This window comes from Ovis aries, chromosome 23, assembly GCF_016772045.2.
Source record: "Ovis aries strain OAR_USU_Benz2616 breed Rambouillet chromosome 23, ARS-UI_Ramb_v3.0, whole genome shotgun sequence".
Lineage (NCBI taxonomy): Eukaryota > Metazoa > Chordata > Mammalia > Artiodactyla > Bovidae > Ovis > Ovis aries.
In genome coordinates, this window is record NC_056076.1 from 50,317,461 (window position 1) to 50,334,056 (window position 16,596).

Here is a 16,596-nt window from a genome sequence, read left to right on the forward strand (position 1 = left end):
GAAGGCAGGAGGAGAAGGGGATGACAAAGGATGAGATGGTTGGATGGTATCACCGATTTGATGGACATGAGATAAACTTTGGGAGTCGGTGATGGACAGGGAAGCCTGGCGTGCTACAGTCCATGGGGTTGCAAAGAGTCGGACGTGACTGAGTGATTAGAACTTCATTTTCAAGCAAAATGACAGGCTTGTTCTACTTACTTTTGAAAATAACATTTTCTTAAAATCCAATTTTGAAAGGACTTTGTGGTCCTGGCCTCTTTGCCCTCAGGCCATTCCTTGCCCTTTCTTTGCCCCCTGTCTTCTGCAGTAGCATCAGTAGCTCACAGCCCAGAAGCACCGTGCTGTCCAGTGCCCCCGTAGCATGGCCCTCTCTAGAACTTTATGCCCTGAACCTCATGTCACAGCTTTCTGCTGCAGGTCTCACAGCCTGGAGGGGAACAAATTTCAGCTGACTGTCTCCAGCTGAATTCCGCAGAGCCTGATGCCTGGTTTACCACCCTCTAGTCCTACCAGCCTAGGTAGAAGAAGGGCTCACAATAGTGACCGAGGACCTCACTCTGTCTTCTTTGTTGAGATACTCATTTTTATTTTTTTTATAAAAAATTTTTATTTTATAAAAAACATTTTATTTTGTTTTGGGATATAGCCAATTAACAGGCTTCCTTGTTGGGTCCGGTGGTAAAGAATCCATCTGCAATGTGGGAGACCCAGGTTTGATCCCTGGGTCGGGAAGATCCTCTGGAGAAGGGAATGGCTACTCACTCCTGTATTTTTGCCTGGAGGATCCCATGGGTAGAGGATCCTGGCAGGCTACAGTCCATGGGGTTGCAAAGAGTCGGATATGACTGAGCAACTAATACATACATAGTCAGTTACCAAGCAGTGTTGTGATTGTTTCACATGAACAGCAAAGGGACTCAGCCATACATATACAGGTATCCATTCTCCCCCAAACTCCCCTCCCATCCAGGCTGCCACATAACATTGAGCAGAGTTCCATGTGCTATACAGTAGGTCCTTACTTGTTATCCATTTTAAATATAGCAGTGTGTACATGTCCATCCAAATCTCCCTAACTATCTCTTCCCCCCTGGCAACAATAAGTTGATTCTCTAAGTTTGTGAGTCTCTTTCTGTTTTGTAGGTAAGTTCATTTATATCATTTCCTTTTAGATTCCACATGTAAAGCGTGTCATATGATATTTCTCTTTCTCTAACTTCACTCAGTATGACAATCTCTAGGGCCATTCAGTTGCTGAAAGTGACATTATTTCATTCTTTTTTAGTGGCTGAGTAATATTCCATTGTGCAATTTGTAGCACGTCTTCTTTACCATTCATCCATCCATGGACCTTTAGGTTGTTTGCATGTCTTCACTATTGTAAACAGTGCAATAATGAACATTAGGGTGCATGAATCCTTTCAGATCAGGTTTTTCTCTGGATATGTGTCCAGGAGTGGGGTTGCAGCGTCATATGGTAGCTCTCTTTTTAAGTTTTTTTTAAGGAGCCTCCGTACTGCTCTCCAGGCTTCCCAGGGGGCACTAGTGGTAAAGAACCCACCTGCCAATGCAGGAGATATTACAGACGCAGGTTCAATCCCTGGGTCAGGAAGATCCCTTGGAGAAGGGAATTGCAACCCACTCCAATATTCTTGCCTGGAGAATCCCATGGACAGAGGAGCCTGGCCGGCTACAGTACATGGGGTTGCAAAGAGTTGGACATAACTGAAGCAACTTAGCACATATATACATACTGTTCTCCATAGTGGTTGTACCAATTTACATTCCCACCAACACTGTAAGTGGGTTCCCTTCTCTCCACACCTTCTGCAGTATTTATTGTTTGTGGATTTTTGATAATGGCCATTCTGGCTGGTGTAAGGTGATAATGTTTTAATTTGCATTAGCCATGTTGAACATCTTTTCATGCGCCTCTTGGCTATCTGTATGTCTTCTCTGGAAAAATATCTATTTAGGTCTTCTGCCCATTTGTTGATTGGGTTGTTTGTTTTGATGCTATTAAGGGTCATGAGCTGTTTGTAAATTTTGTGATTTACAAATTTCTATGTGATGAAATCTTTTAATCTGTTCCTTTATAGGTTCTGTGTGCTAGAAAAGTGGGTTATTTGTAAACTGAAACATTTTTCCCAGGTAACGTGGGCTAGCTAAAAGTGGTCATGCTAGACCACCACCTAAGTCTTATTTTACCTCTCCTAAGGACCCCTGTCCCCTTTCACCTCTCCTGAGAATACTCTATCCCCTTTTACATTTCTTGACTGTGTGGGTGTCCCCTCAAATTGGCCTCATCTAGTTTGAATGTCTGGATGTGAATCTTGTGTCTATCCTACTTTCTAGTTACAAAGGGGAAATGTAACTTTAAATGAAGAGATCTGACTGTACTCCTTGTGGCAGATTGTACTTTCCGGAATGGATGGATGATGGGAGAATTCCATACTCCACCCCATGCGCTCTTTCAGTGTGATGTTAGCACTCTTCCAGCAGGAGGCAGGAGCTTTGTTCCTTCTCTTTGAATCTGGAGATATATTTGTAACTGCTTCAGCCAGTAAAATTGAGAGGAATGCCACTGCCTGATTTCCAACCTAGCTATTAAAGAGAATATGAATTCCATCTGGTCTCTTCCTTGGGATGCTTGCCTTTGGAACACTGTCACCATATTGCAAGAAAGCCCAGGCTACATGGAGAGGTCACATTAACTGCCACTGACTACCAGTCATGTGAGCAAATTATTCCAGCCCCCAGCCTTGAAGTGTTCTTGCTGAAGTCCCAGACATCCAGGAATGGAGACAAGCTGCCTCTACTGTGCTCTAAATTCAGGACCTGCAGAAATCATGAAAAATAAATGATTATAGTAGTTTAAATATATTACATTTTTGCATAATTTATCATACAATGAGAGAGAATGAAAATACTACTCAACCTTTGCATCACCAATAATGGGACATCCTGACATTATCTGCCTCCTAATGTGACACGATATGAAATAGACAGCACTGCGTGAAATAATGTCAAAAAGATTCAACTCAAATCTGATGAAGACTTTGGTTCTATCATTTTTGTAGGAAGCACAAGGGATAGAGAAACAAGTTAAAAGTCATCATGAATAAATAATCAAACAAATCCAGATATAAGTAATCTGGTCTCTTAAAAACAAGTCAATAATAGAAAAAAATAAAGGGATCCAGTTCTAGATTAAAACAGCCTATGATTATAGTCAACATAAACCATGAACCTTGCTTCCTTTTGAAGAAAAAGATACAGGGACAGTATGGAAACTTAGGTTGTATATTGGATGCTGTGAAAGAACTAGTATCTGTTTTCTTAGGTCTGATAATGGTCTTGTGGTTATGTAGGAGAATATCCCTATTTTCTGCAGGTATGTCTCAGATATTTTGGGATAAAACAATATGTTTATAAATGGCCAATCAATATAATTAGATACATCCATACATAGAGTATACATGGCAAAGTGTTAATAATTGTTTAATCTGATAAAATAGCATTCCATTATAACATTCTTTCTAATCTTATGTGTCAACATTTTTTTCCTAATAAACTTTAGAATACTTGTGAAACAAACACTGATTAGATATTTACATTTCATGAAAACACAGATAAGAACTTATGGGCTGGAAAGGAAGGGTTGTTAGCAATCCTTGTGAAATTCAGGTTCCTGTATCCATGCTTCCTAGCACTGCTCACTGAGCCTAGACTGGGTGTTTGAGTTTAATGCATTAGATGAAATTTCTTGAGTTATGCTGGATGTAAATATCATGATTACACATGAAGCAATGTGTTGGGCATCTATTAATAATTTCTGCATGGAGAAATGATGCACAGTGTATAAAGCTTGATATCTGGAAAATATGTCACTTTTAATGAACCATGTTTTCACAGAATCTTAGGTAGGTCATCTACTCCATGAGTGAACGTGGACAGATGTTCATTTCAAATGCATGTTTAACTTAATGATGAGCCCACTTGCCTGCCTTTTTTACAACTGTAGTGCAATTTCAAACTAATATTTTAAATCTAAGATAAATGCACCAACTCCCAAAGCTCAGCTAATTAAAATTCCCTTTGTCCTAATGGGTCAACATGACAAAGCGGGCAATTCTAATGACAAAAGTTTTCTTGGTAGAGTGAGTGTCAGCCATGCCTCAACTGCATACTAAAAATTACAACTCTAATCCTGTGACTTAGAAATCAAATTATTTCTTGGGGATACTCTCCAACTTAAAAAATCCAGTAGCAGCGTGCATCAGTAAGAAAACTTAAGGCACTCCAGGGCTTCCCTGGTGGTCCAGCGGATAAGAATCTGCCTGCCAATGCAGGAGAGACAGGTTCGATCCCTGGTCCAGAAAGCTCCTACATGCCATGGAGTAACTGAGCCCATGCACTGCAACTACTGAAGGCTACGTGCCCTGGAGCCCGGTAGCTGCAATACGAGAAGTCACTGCACAGCAGTGAAGCCCCAGCACAGCCAAAATAAAATAAATGCTTTTTTTTTTTAAAGGGAAGAAAACTTAAGCTTCAGAAACATGGTTCTAGTCCCACCTCTGCAGTTTACTCTCTCGGTTCTACCTTCAAAAATGTAACCCCTTCTCACAAGCTACCACCCTGGTTCCAGAAGTCTCTCTTGGATTAACTCAAAGCTTCCTGACTGGATTCTGCGTTAATTCTTGCCCTGCTACTGTCTGTTCTCCACATGAACTCTGGGAGTTGGTGATGGACAGGGAGGCCTGGCGTGCTGCGGTCCACGGGGTCGCAAAGAGTTGGGACACACTGAGCGACTGAACTGAACAGCCTATTTGCCACATGAACCAAAGCGATTCATTCACTCCGCTGCTCAGAACCCTCCAATAGCTCCGCATTTCTTACAGAGCAAAGGCTGAATCCTCATGAAGGCCTGCGAGGCTCCTCGTGGTCCCTCCGCTCAGTGGTACCGTTTCCTACTCCAGCCACTGTGGCCGCCACGCTCTTCCTGGACGGGCCCAGCGTGAGTCTCCCCAGAGCACTGCACTGGCTGGTGCCTCTGCGAAAGTTCCTCATCCTTCACCCACGTGACCCTACCCCTCCCCTCCTTTATATCTAATCAAGTGTCATTTGCTCCTTCAGGCCTTCTCAGACCACCTGTCATTATATTTACAGCTCCCGCTGTTAACACTTTCCTTTGCTGCTTTATTTTCCTTCTTAGCACATACGTCTGTCTGATGGTTTATATACTTTACCTGTTTATTTGTCTCTCTCTTCCCACTAGAATATAAACTACTAAGGCCAGGAGGTTTTTTTGTCCCTCTCATTCCTGGCTCAGAGGGTAAAGAGTCTGCCTGCGATGTAGAAGACCTGAGTTCGATCCCTGGGTTGGGAAGATCCCCTGGAGAAGAAAATGGCAACCCACTCCAGCATTCTTGCCTGGAAAATCTCATGGACGGAGGAGCCCGGCGGGCTACAGTCCATAGGGTCGCAAAGAGTCTGAGCGACTTCACTTATTTCTCTGCAGTGTCCCCACTTTAACAAGGCTTTCCAGCAGAGGGCGCTAAACAAACATTTACTGAGCATACAGGAACGGACAGTTTGTGGCTGTGGGCAAGTGACTTCATCTCTCCAGGTCTTGGTTTTCTGTATATATTGAGATGGTTGAATAAAACTTTCTCTCTGGACCTTCTAGTTTTAATATTCTATGATTTTAACATTCCCAGTTACTTCTGCGAAATATACTAATGTTGAGATTAAAGGATATTCTCTCTGCAGGATTATAAAAATTGTTTTTCAACCCACTCCAGTATTCTTGCCTGGAGAATCCCCGTGAACAGAGGGGCCTGGCAGGCTACAGTCGATGGGGTAGCTAAGAGTCTGACACGGCTGAGCATCTAAGCACACGCACATTTTACTATAATTACATGGAGCTCTCATTGTTGGGGCCAGTGTGAGGAAAGCAGGGGAGACTCCATCTTGAAGCCTGTTATCCATCTTAAAGACTTGACGTGAGCTGGGCCTAAACCCTTCCCCAGAGTGAGGAAGCCGTTGCTGGTGAAAACCAGGTCTCCTGGAGAATTCCCTCCCAATGGATGACAACGGAGATTGTATTTGAGGTCACGCTGCTGCTGTTAGATTAACCATGGAGATATCACCCCTTGACATATAATGATTATTCCCCACCTTTAACCTTAGTTGTTTGTTCTCCTAGCACCTACTTGTGGTAAAACTCAAACTTATACAACAAAGAGGTTGCTACCATGTAACCAGTCACGTAGTGGGGGGTGTAAAACTGGGCCTCTCAGAAACATCAGGGTCCTTGTTGGGAACTGATTTCCCTTGCACCCGCTGGCGTAATAAACTGTACTCCACTGTCTTGAGTGTCTTCCGAGGTGTGTTTTGCGACTCCTGGATTCCACAACATCAACTTTTAACCAAAGAATCTGTAAAGTATTAAGCTTCAAGAAATACTGAAATTCTAATTACTAGTTAAATAATAAAAAGAAGCTTTCATTGACTAAAGTGTTAGTCGCTCAGTTGTGTCTGACTCTTTGCAACCCCATGGACTGTATAGCCTGCCAGGCTTCTCTGTCCATGGAATTCTCTAGGCAAGAATACTGGAGTGGATAGCCATTCCCTTCTCCAGGAGATCTTCCCAACCCAGGAACTGAACCTGGGTCTCCTCTACTGCAGGCAGATTCTTTACCATGTGAGCCACCAGGGAAGCCCTCCACTAAGGAATGGACACTTATGAAAACAAAACGAAACCACAAATCACGTGTTTTATGGGGTCACAAAGAGCCAAACACAACTGATAGACTAATGCTGTTCACTGTTGCCTAAGGACACTTACAAAAAAGTGTTTTTTCTTTTTTCAGCCAACATCTTTAGCCTTCTAATCTTGCTTATTAAAAATACTTTTAGGATTTCATAATTTATAAATGTTATACTTAATCATAAATGAAACTGCTGTGGTGCATTGAATAGACCTATGTGTTATAGAATGCAGTTTTGTTTCATGATATTAAAGGATTTCTTTTATGAAACATTCCACCTCCTAATAACCATTGTCATTGTTGCATAAATACATCTACTAATACAAGTGGCATAAAGGGATGGTTACTCAAGATATTGAGGACTCTTCCTGGATATATTCCCAACAGTGTTACTCAAACTGGTGCCAAGAGTATATATATGCATGATTCAGTTCAGTTCAGTTCAGTCGCTCAGTCGTGTCCGACTCTTTGCAACCCCATGAATTGCAGCACGCCAGGCCTCCCTGTCCATCACCATCTCCCGGAGTTCACTCAGACTCACGTCCATCGAGTCCATGATGCCATCCAGCCATCTCATCCTCAGTCGTCCCCTTCTCCTCCTGCCCCCAATCCCTCCCAGCATCAGTCTTTTCCAATGAGTCAACTCTTCTCATGAGGTGGCCAATGTACTGGAGCTTCAGCTTTAGCATCATTCCTTCCAAAGAAATCCCAGGGCTGATCTCCTTCAGAATGGATTGGTTGGATCTCCTTGCAGTCCAAGGGACTCTCAAGAGTCTTCTCCAACACCACAGTTCAAAAGCATCAATTCTTTGGCACTCAGCCTTCTTCACAGTCCAACTCTCACATCCGTACATGACCACTGGAAAAACCATAGCCTTGACTAGATGGACCTTAGTCGGCAAAGTAAGGTCTCTGCTTTTGAATATGCTGTCTAGTTTGGTCATAACTTTTCTTCCAAGGAGTAAGTGTCTTTTAATTTCATGGCTGCAGTCACCATCTGCAGTGATTTTGGAGTCCCCCCAAAATAAAATCTGACACTGTTTTCCACTGTTTCCCCATCTATTTCCCATGAAGTGATGGGACTGGATGCCATGATCTTCGTTTTCTGAATGTTGAGCTTTAAGCCAACCTTTTCACTCTCCTCTTTCACTTTCATCAAGAGGCTTTTTAGTTCCTCTTCACTTTCTGCCATAAGGGTGGTGTCATCTGCATATCTGAGATGATTGATATTTCTCCCGGCAATCTTGAATCCAGTTTGCGCTTCTTCCAGTCCAGCGTTTCTCATGATGTACTCTGCATACAAGTTAAATAAGTAGGGTGACAATATACAGCCTTGACATACTCCTTTTCCTATTTGGAACCAGTCTGTTGTTCCATGTCCAGTTCTAACTGTTGCTTCCTGACCTGCATACAGATTTCTCATGATTAGAAAGTAGAAATAATTCAACACAATGTCAACTGAACTTTGTTCAAGTTAGGTTGACAGAAGATAAGTCTAAGGAACATGCAAGAGAAGTGTTTATCAGAAATTATGGTGCTTAGTAGGTGGTACCTCAAATTCTTCATTGTGAGCACTCTTTTGCCCTGTTCCTTTTTAAAGAATATTTTTAAAAACTTCTTATTCTTCATTGTCTGCTCTGGGTCTTTGTTGCTGCTTTCGGGCTTTCCCTAGTTGTGGCAGTGGGGGCTACTCTCTAGTGCAGTGTGAGGGCTTCTCACTGCGTTGACTTCTCTTGTTGCAGAGCATGGGCTCTCGAACGTGTGGACTTCAGAAGCTGCAGTGTGCAGGCTCAGTAGCTGTGGCTTGCAGACTCTAGAGCACAGTCTCAATAGCTGTGGTGCACAGACTTAGTCACTGCATGGCATGGTCTGGAAAGATCCATGTCCCTTGCATTGGCAGGCAGATTATTGAAAAGTAGTAAATGTAGCTGGTTTCCCTGGTAGCTCAGACAGTAAAGCATCTGCCTACAATGCGGGAGACCCAGGTTCGATCCCTGGGTCAGGAAGATCCCCTGGAGAAGGAAGTGGCATCCCACTCCAGTATTCTTGCCTGGAAAATCCCATGGACTGAGGAGCCTGGTAGGCTACAGTCCATGGGGTCGCAAAGAGTCGGACACAACTGAGCAACTTCACATTCAAATGTAGCTAGGAGGTTACATCATTTCTTTAAACTTGAGATTAAATTTACCTCCAGTGAAATGCACAGTTCTTAAGGATACAAATCAATGAGTATTGACCACTGCATCTATCCATGTAACTTATACCCCTATCATTTTCTTTTCTTGAACTTCTTATTTTGAGATAATTATATGCACTTGTACAAAATAATACAGAGAGCTCTTAACCTTGTATTCTTCACCTCAATAGCACCACCCTCCACAATTTTTGTGCAATTATCAGAACTTGGATATTGACACTGATACAGTGGAGACAGAACATTTCCATCCCTCACAAAGCCCCTTTCTGGCCACAGCCACTCCCCTCCCATCATCGCCTCCCCCTTAGCCCCTAACAACCACTCATCTGTTCTCTGTTTCCATAATTTTGCCATTTCAAGTGAAGTTGCTCAGTCATGTCCGACTCTCTGTGACCCCATGGTCTATATATAGCCCACCAGGCTCCTCCATTCATGGGATTCTCCAGCAGGAATACTGGAGTGGGGTTGCCATGTCCTTCTCCAGGGGATCTTCCCAACCCAGGGATCGAACCCAGGTCTCCCGCATTGCGGGCAGATGCTTTACCCTCTGAGCCACCAGGGAAGCCCAAATTCTTGAAATTCTTTCAAATTCTTGAAAATCTTGTCATTTCAAGAATGTCATATAAACGGAATGATACAGTATAAAACCGTTTGAGACTAGCTGTTTTCACTCAATGTAAGTCTCTGGAGATTTATCCAGGGGGTTGCACAAGGCAAGAGTTTGTTCTTTTTATTGCTGAGTAGTGTTCCCTGGTGTGTGGATGTACCATAGCTTCATCATTCTACCCGTTGAAGTACAACTGAGTTATCTCTAGTTTGTAGCTCTCATGAATTCAGCGGCTATAAACATTCAAGCACAGGTTTTTGTGGGGAAACAACTTCATTTACGTGGGAGTACAACTCCCAGGAGTTCAATTGCTAGATCCTGTGGTAGCTGTATGCTTAGTTTTTTTTTTTTTTTTAATGACAAATTGTTTCCCAAGTGGCTGTACTGTTTGAAATTTCCCTCTGAGCACAGCTTTCACTACATCCCACAAATATTGCTAAGTTGTATTTTCATTTCTCTTCCTTCAAAATATTTCAAAATTCATCAACATTTCTCTTCAGACTCCTTGTTTACCTAGGTGTTATTTGGAAATATTTGTTTAATCTCCAAATAAATATTTTGCCATTCTCCAGCTATCTCTCTGTTATTGATTTTTAGTTTAATTCCATGTTAGTCTGAGGACATACTTCGTATTCTTTCTAGTTTACAAATGTGTTATTTATGACCAGGGATGTGGTCTCTCCTGGTGACTATTCCATGTGAGCTTGAGAAGAATGTGTAGTCTGCTGTTGGATGAAGTCTTTTATAAATGTCAATTAAATCCAGTTGATTGATGGTGCTGTTCACCTCATCTCTGTCCTTACTGATTTTCTGCCTGCTGCGTCTGTTGATTACTGACAGAGGGGTGCTGAAGTCTCCAACTGTAAGAGCGGCTTTGTCTATTTCTCCTTGTTCTGTCTTCTTACCTCATGTATTTTTCTGCTGTATTGTCGGGTCTATACATGTTGCTGTTGTTCAGTCCCTAAGTTGTGTCTGACTCTTGCGACCCCATGGTCTGCAGCAGGCCAGGCTTCCCTGTTCTCCACTATATCCCAGAGTTTGCTCAAACTCATGTCCATTGAATCAGTGATTCCATCTCGTAATCTGCTGCCTCCTTCTCCTCCTGCTCTCTCTTTCCCAGCATCATGTTCTTCTCCAGTGAATCGGCTCTTCGCATCAGTTAGCCTAAGTACTGGAGCTTCAGCTTTAGCATCAGTTCTTCCAATGAATATTCAGGACTGATTTCCTTTAGGATTGACTGGTTGGATCTTGCTGTCCAAGGGACTCTCAAGAGTCTTCTCCAGCACTACAGTTCGAAAGCATCAATTCTTCGGTGCTCAGCTTTCCTTATGGTCCAACTGTCACATCCATACATAACTACTGGAAAAACGATAGCTTTGGCTAGACAGACCTTTGTTGGCAAAGTGAAGTCTCTGCTTTTTAATATACTGTCTAAGCTTGTCAAAATTCTCCAAGCCAGGCTTCAGCAATACGTGAACTGTGAACTTCCTGATGTTCAAGCTGGTTTTAAAAAAGGCAGAGGAACCAGAGATCAAATTGCCAACATCCACTGGATCATGGAAAAAGCAAGAGAGTTCCAGAAAAACATCTATTTCTGCTTTATTGACTATGCCAAAGCCTTTGACTGTGTGGATCATAATAAACTGTGGAAAATTCTGAAAGAGGTGGCAATACCAGACCACCTAATCTGCCTCTTGAGAAATCTGTATGCAGGTCAGGAAGCAACAGTTAGAACTGGACATGGAACAACAGACTGGTTCCAAATAGGAAAAGGAGTACGTCAAGGCTGTATATTGTCACCCTGCTTATTTAACTTATATGCAGAGTACATCATGAGAAACACTGGACTGGAAGAAACACAAGCTGGAATCAAGATTGCCGGGAGAAATATCAATCACCTCAGATATGCAGATGACACCACCCTTATGGCAGAAAGTGAAGAGGAGCTAAAAGCCTCTTGATGAAAGTGAAAGAGGAGAGCGAAAAAGTTGGCTTGAAGCTCAACATTCAGAAAATGAAGATCATGGCATCTGGTCCCATCACTTCATGGGAAAGAGATGGGGAAACAGTAGAAACGGTGTCAGGCTATTTTTTTGGGCTCCAAAATCACTGCAGATGGTGACTGCAGCCATGAAATTAAAAGACGCTTACTCCTTGCAAGAAAAGTTATGACCAACCTAGATAGCATATTCAAAAGCAGAGACATTACTTTGCCGACTAAGGTCCGTCTAGTCAAGGCTATGGTTTTTCCAGTGGTCATGTATGGATGTGAGAGTTGGACTGTGAAGAAGGTTGAGTGCCGAAGAATTGATGCTTTTGAACTGTGGTGTTGGAGAAGACTCTTGAGAGTCCCTTGGACTGCAAGGAGATCCAACCAGTCCATTCTGAAGGAGATCAGCCCTGGGATGTCTTTGGAAGGAATGATGCTAAAGCTGAAACTCCAGTACTTTGGCCACCTCATGCAAAGAGTTGACTCATTGCAAAAGACTCTGATGATGGGAGGGATTGGGGGCAGTAGGAGAAGGGGACGACCGAGGATGGGATGGCTGGATGGCATCACGGATTCAATGGACGTGAGTCTGAGTGAACTCTGGGAGTTGGTGATGGACAGGGAAGCCTGGCGTGCTGCAATTCATGGGGTTGCAAAGAGTCGGACACGACTGAGCGACTGAACTGAACTGAAGCTTGTCATAACTTTTCTTCCAAGGAGCAAGCGTCTTTTAATCTCATGGCTGCAGTCACCATCAGCAGTGATTTTAGAACCCAAGAAAATAAAATCTGCCACTGTTTCCATTTTACCCCATCTATTTAGGATTGTTATATCTTCTTGAAGAATTGATCCAATCAATCATTAATGCCCATCTTTATCTCTAGTAATTTTCCTTATTCTGAAGTTGGCTTTGCCTGAAATTAATATAGCTACTCCACCTTTGTTTTATCATTAACAGGACATACCTCTCTCTATTCCCTTACTTTTATCTGTCTTCATAATAAAGTTCCTTTCCTATAGATAGACAACATATAGTTGAATCTTGATTTTTTTTTTAATCCACTTTGTCAGCCCCTGTCTTTTAATTGGGAGTTTCCAGGCAAGAATACTGGAGTGGGTTGCCATTTCCTTCTCCAGGGGATCTTCCCCACCCAGGGATCAAACCCAGGTCTCCCACATTGCAGGCAGACGCTTTACCCTCTAAGCCACCAGGTAAGCCCTATATTTAGACAATTCATATTTAAAGTGATTATTGATATATTTGGATTAACATCTGCCATACTTTTTACTGTTTTCTGCTTGCTACATTTGGCTTTAATTCTTTTAAAAAACCTTCTTTCCTGCCTTGTCTGATTTTGAGTGTTTATATGAATCAGTTTTCTCTTTTCTCTTAGCTTGTAAATTATACTTATTAAAAATTTTTTTTCAGTCGTTGGCCTAACATTTGTTAACATACATTTACAACTAAATGAAGTCCACTTTCAAATAACACTATAGTGATTCACAGGTAATGCAGGTTCTTTATAAAAGAGTGTTCCCAGTTACTCCCCCCATCCCTTATAACTCAGTGTTATTCATGTCACTTATCCATAAGCTGTAATAGTTCCTATTTTTATTTTGAACCAACAATTATCTATCACATCAGTAAAAAATAAGAAACATAAAAGATTTTACCTTTATTTCTACTCTAAAGGTTCTTCCTAACTTTATGTAGATCTGAGTTTCTGACCTGCATAGTTCTTTTTGTCTCTAAAGAACTTTTAACATTTTTCTCAAGGCAGGTCTACTGGCAACAAATTCCCTCAACTTCTGTTTGTTTGAAAGAGTCTTTTCTTTTTCAATATTTATTGTTGTCCTATTTATTTTTAATGTTTATTCATTTATTTGGCTGTGTTGAGTCTTTGTTGTGGGATACGGGATCTTAGTTCCCGGATCAGGGATCGAGCCCGTGTCCCCTGCACTGGAAGGCAGAGTCTTAACCACGGGGCCATCAGGGAAGTCTCCGAAAGAGTCTATTTTTCTTTCATTTTTGAAGGATAATTTTTACTTTTTTTTAAAGCCCATCACCTTAAATATTTCACTCCATTCTCTTCTTGTTTGCTTGGTTTCTTATGAGAAGTCCAGGATAATTCTCATCCTTGTCCCTCTTTAGGTGACGTATTTTTTTCCTCTGACTCCTTTCCAGATTTTCTTTTTCTTTGATTTTCTGCCATTTGAATGTAATATGCCTGGATGTGTAGATTCGGGTATTTATCCCTGCTTGATGGTTTCTGAGATTCTTCTGTTGTTAATTTTGGAAATCCTCACAAATTATTACTTCAAGTATTTCTTCTCCTTTCTTTCTTCCCCTTCTGGTATTCCCACGATATTTATGTTCCCCATCTGTTCCCTCATTAGTCCTGGGACATAGGTTGTTTGCTTGGAAGGCTCTGCAGCCCTTTCAATGGAAAGCCAGTAATGTGTAACAAATTCCTCTCACCTGGAGAATTTGATCTGAGAAGGTGATGGCACCCCACTCCAGTACTCTTGCCTGGAAAATCCCATGGATGGAGGAGCCTGGTAGGCTGCGGTCCATGGGGTCTCCAAGAGTCGGACACAACTGAGCGACTTCACTTTCACTTTTCACTTTCATGCATTGGAGAAGGAAATGGCAACCCACTCCAGTGTTCTTGCCTGGAGAATCCCAGGGACGGGGGAGCCTGGTGGGCTGCCTTCTCTGGGGTCGCATAGAATCGGACACGACTGAAGTGACTTAGCAGCAGCCGCAGAAGCCGATATCCAACTCTGTCTCCTCTTGAGGAGCAGCAGCTGATATCTTTCCTCGCCTTTTCAGCAGTTATTGCCCACGCGCTCCTCGCAGGCTCCTCCTCCAAGCCCTTCCTCCCCTCAGCGCAGCGCAAAGCAACCTTCTGAGTGGGACGTTTGAGTAGATCTGAGGGCTTCTCTCCCTGTGACTCCTTCGTTTCCAGGATTCCATCCTATTTCCAGTCACTCTGGCATTCCCAAGGTCCTTCCTCTGATACTCCCCCATTTTGCAAGGTAAGGTTGGCGCTTTCTATTTGAATTTTAGTTTATGGTCCACACAGCTGGGGAATGCCTTTCTAAATGTGGGAATCACCTAGCGCAGTTCCCTTTTTCCAAGGGCCATATTCCGTCCAGTTCTGCCTGTGTGAAGTCATTTTCCAGAGCCTTCAAACAATAGTTTTTCTTTAAATAACTTAAATAGTGTTGACTGTTGTTATCTATGGGAGAATTAGTTCATTTTATTCTTCCATCACTGGAACTAGAACCTAGGAAGTGATTTCTTCATCATTTTGATGAGACCAGCAAGGCTAACCTTTAGGATATAGACATTACCTTTAATTCCCTGGTGGCTCAGAGGTTAAAGCATCTGCCTGCAAGGCAGGAGACCTGGGTTCAATCCTGGAAGATACCCTGGAGAAGGAAATGGCACCCCACTCCAGTACTCTTGCCTGGAGAATCCCATGGACGGAGGAGCCTGGTAGGTTACAGTCCACAGGGTCGCAAAAAGTCGGATACGAAGGAGCGACTTCACTTTCACTTAAGTCCCTAGATCACTAGTAATTTAAAAAAAAAAGTCATGTGCTTGCTGTGTGCTCTTAAGGGTCCATTAATGTTTTTCTACTAAGAATAAAGCCACCATTTTCTATTTTTGACGGGTGTATTTTGGATTAAGGAATTTCTTCCAGCAGGACGTATTTATATATCTAGACTTAATCCTGGCCTGTTTCTACAGCTTGGAAGAATATTGAGAGAAGTGTTCTGTTTATACTTTTCTTATCTACTCTAATCATTGAGGAATCATTGAGAAGAAGCTCTCTCTCCTTCTCTAGTCCTTTGTGTTATCAGAAGCAGCTCTTGGTATTAATAAGCTAGAAATAATGATTCACTCCTGGTTATCCTTTCAAACAATGGTTTGTTTCCCTAAACTGGAACACCCAAGCTTTGCTGTAGCGCATGGGCAGGGCATGGAGGTGGGCGGTTCTCTTCTATTCCGAGGCTCTCCTCGGAGGTGGGGTTGGATTCAGAGATGTTTATTCACAAACACCGTTGTCATTTGTGAGTGTGAGCTGACTGCTGTCTTGGGGGAGGAGTGAGAAGGGCATTTGTTCTTTCTGCCTCCTGGACCGGCTCTGAGTCAGAAGAGACTGCCTACCACGTGAACCCCCATATTTTGCGGGTTCTCCAGCCCAGAGCACCTTTTTGAGATGAGTGAAGGGCAGTACTCTGATCACACAGGTTGGAAATTCATGTGTCAGATATGATTTTCTGCTTGTCTGTACTACCGGGGTAGAGACACAGTGATAAAAACAGTCACTGTGTTGTTAAAATACTTGTTTGCAACATTAAGAGGCTGAATCCCAAGAGCTTTGATGGGCTATAATGTGTAATTTTATTAAAAGTTAAATCTCATGTTATGTGGACCTCTTTTAGGTGGCTGTAATCTTAGATGGTGAAATGTCCCCTCTGCCATAAAGGATTATGTGGATTATTTATGAAAATAGAAAGTGACTCCCAGTTTTCTTTCTTTTTAAACCTCTTAGCTTTTTAAATTATTTTTAAAAAGTTTGGCTGTCCTGGGTCTTCATTGCTGTGCAAGGGCTTTCTCTGGTTGCCACACCTTGTCTTAGTTGCCCTTCAGTATATGGGATCTTAGTTCTCCAACCAGGGATCAAACCCACGTTCCCTGCATTGGAAGGCAGATTCTCAACCACTGGATCTCCAGGGAAGTCTCTGCCCAGTTTCCTTAGCTACTAATTTCTCTTTGTATCTGACTGTGTCTTCTAGTTTGGCCATCTCTCAATCATCTTTTCTATCTACCCTTTGGTTCACCCTGCATCTATTTCTAATCCCAGCCTGATTTTCAGCCTCTTGTGGCTGCGTATGATCTGAACCCTTAGCCTCCTGAGCTATGCCTGCCTCCTCACGCCCCTTTCACCCTGTATGGCTTCTGTAGACGCTCTTGGGAGAAACTTTAACACAGTGCCCCTCCATCTTTTTTTCC